We start from the raw sequence: 2,421 nt of genomic DNA, 5'->3' as shown, positions 1-2,421 counted from the left end.
TCCAAAAGAGAGAGTCATATTATAGGAATCAATTATACATACAAAAGATTCAGCCATGAAGGCCTAGGTGTTCAAAGAGAATGACTACGAGTTCCATGGGCTGGCAGCCACCGGTTTATTATCAAACTTGTTGATTATTGTTATTGTATCAGACTTTTTTATATATTTGGGAAGTTGCATCTTTTAAGGTTGGCTCCAATGCTCTCAGCCTACAAAGACAGCGAAGGCAATGGAAAGTAAGTATGCGGACTCCAAAACACATTTAAACTCTCTCTCTCTCTCTCTCTCTCTCTCTCTCTCACACACACACACACACACACACACACAGTCCTCAAGCATCAGGAGCCATTGATTAACAAGAGAGAGAGAGAGAGAGAGAGAGAGAGAGAGAGGGAGGGGCTAGGTATGCGGTGCCTCTCGAGCATAAGCTCATGATGTTATGCATTGTATAAAAAACACTCAAAAAGACTATGTTTTCCCACATGAGAAAATTTCTAAATCTTCTTGTGTGTGTGAGAGAGAGAGAGAGAGAGTTATCAGGTCTTGAGTTCAAGACTCATCAAAGACCTCAAGACTTGTCGGATAGATCTTTGAGGTCTCTTGGGATTTTTCCTATAACGTGAAAATCTCTCTCCTACTTTTCCTCCCCCTCCTCCTCCTCCTCTCTCTCATCTCTCTCTCTCTCTCTCACACACACACACACACACACACACACACACTTCACAAGAAGATTTAGAAATTTTCTCATGTAGGAAAACAGAGTCTTTTCCAGTGTTTGACATACAATGAAATAACATCCTGAGCTTTTGCTCGAAAGGCTCAGCTAGGTACGATTGGGAGCAGTGGACCGCTGCCCCCCCACCGGGCCGGCGGTCCCCTGCCTTCAATCGTACCTAGCTAGGTATGCGGTGCCCAAAACTTCTTGTGCTTACCATGCTAGTTGCAAGTCGCAGTGGTGGCGAGGTTGCAGGCTTGGGGGAGCGAGAGTGCCCTGTTGCGGTCTAGGTTAGGGATGGAGGGCCCATTGAGGACTTGGCACATGCAGCTGATATCCACATTTTGCAAGGAGGTACAACAGGCAGTGGAGGGCTGGGAGGGGGCATTGGCGGAAGCAAGGACATAGGGGGCGCATGAGCTCAATTGCCCCATGATGCCAACACTGCAGGTACTGGAGGGGGTGGTCCCTTGGGCCTCGCTTGCCTGGATGTCGAAAGTGGCAAGGCCCACCACGCAGGTGGCTACCACCAACCACGCCATCATACCTACACAGCTCTTCATGATTGTTTTTTTTGGGCGACTACTACAGCTCTTCTAATTCCCTTACGCTTTTGCGCGACTGCTACCGCTCTTCTAATTCCCTTACGCTTTTGCACGACGCCTGAATACTGTCTTTCCATTTGTGGGCTTTATATAGGCTCATCCCTCTCACGCAAAGGTGGTGGTGAGCCATGCTCTGTTGGCCGCTGACCCACGCCCTTGGTGCACCCATGCACTTGCTCTTCGCAAGTTTATTAATTAATTGCTACATGCAAAGTGAGGGCCATATATTACATCACAAAGAGTTTGACATTTTTCCAAGTGGTAAAGGAGCTTCTTTCTCTAGGTGAACCTCCACGGATTCATCGTTCAATACCTTCTATATAACGTGTGTTTGTAGGGTATTAAAAAAACTTCTCAAGTTTAATTTGTGAGAATGAATAAAATGATCTCTTATTTTAAATTTTTTTCTCAAAATTGAATATAAAATCTCTTATTTTAATGTATCTTTGTTAAATTGTTTAAATTTTTTGCATTTTAAAATCTCTTCTGTCGAACTCACGTTATACATTAACATGATTACATAGTGCACCTTAACAGAGCTGAGCACTATGATCTACTCCTCGAGAGGGACCACATGCTTAGATAGGTGCAGGTTGGAGCAATGGAGTGTCGGTCTCCACCTATGTGGTCCCTTCCTTGTAGTAGATCATTATAATGTGAGGATTAGAGTGGAAATTTGTCTAATACTTGTTGTGCATGTGTGAATCTCTCCTAGTCCAACAATACTAAGACACTTGGATGGACCCCCTGATTGAGTTTGTTGGATGGCCATCCAAGGAGTTGTCACATTGTTATATGTTCTCAACCTTGGCCACTCACTTCAACATGTGGCAAGCATTGACCACATGGTAGTGAGTTTATACTTTGTGCTAAGCTGTAGCATGCAAGACAAGTGTTCACCAAAAATAGAGATTCATTGTATTTTTAATTTGCTAAAGTTACAAGATCTTGGCTAGATTCAGATCTTTCCTAGAAGATAACTGAAAAAAAGAGATCAAATTTTAATGTAAATACTTGCAAATGCTTCAAAATTTGACGTGAAAATTGAAAGAGTTCCTAGTGTGCCCTTATCTTCTCTGAAATGTTTTTGGCAAGCCTTTT

At 43.4% G+C, this 2,421-nt stretch overlaps 1 long non-coding RNA gene across 1 annotated transcript; it reads left to right on the top strand.

Annotated features, from left to right (window-relative positions):
- Positions 1–227: 227 nt before the first annotated feature.
- Positions 228–1,383, top strand: LOC147447553 (uncharacterized). Its single transcript, XR_015189627.1, has 2 exons — positions 228–827; positions 902–1,383. It is a non-coding gene; the product is annotated as an uncharacterized LOC147447553 (long non-coding RNA).
- The last annotated feature ends 1,038 nt before the right edge of the window (positions 1,384–2,421 follow it).

The sequence above is a fragment of the Adiantum capillus-veneris genome, chromosome 11 (assembly GCF_014529385.1).
Source record: "Adiantum capillus-veneris isolate H3 chromosome 11, ASM1452938v2, whole genome shotgun sequence".
Lineage (NCBI taxonomy): Eukaryota > Viridiplantae > Streptophyta > Polypodiopsida > Polypodiales > Pteridaceae > Adiantum > Adiantum capillus-veneris.
Note: the sequence above shows the minus strand (reverse complement) of the source record. Positions and strands in the feature narration are given on the sequence as shown.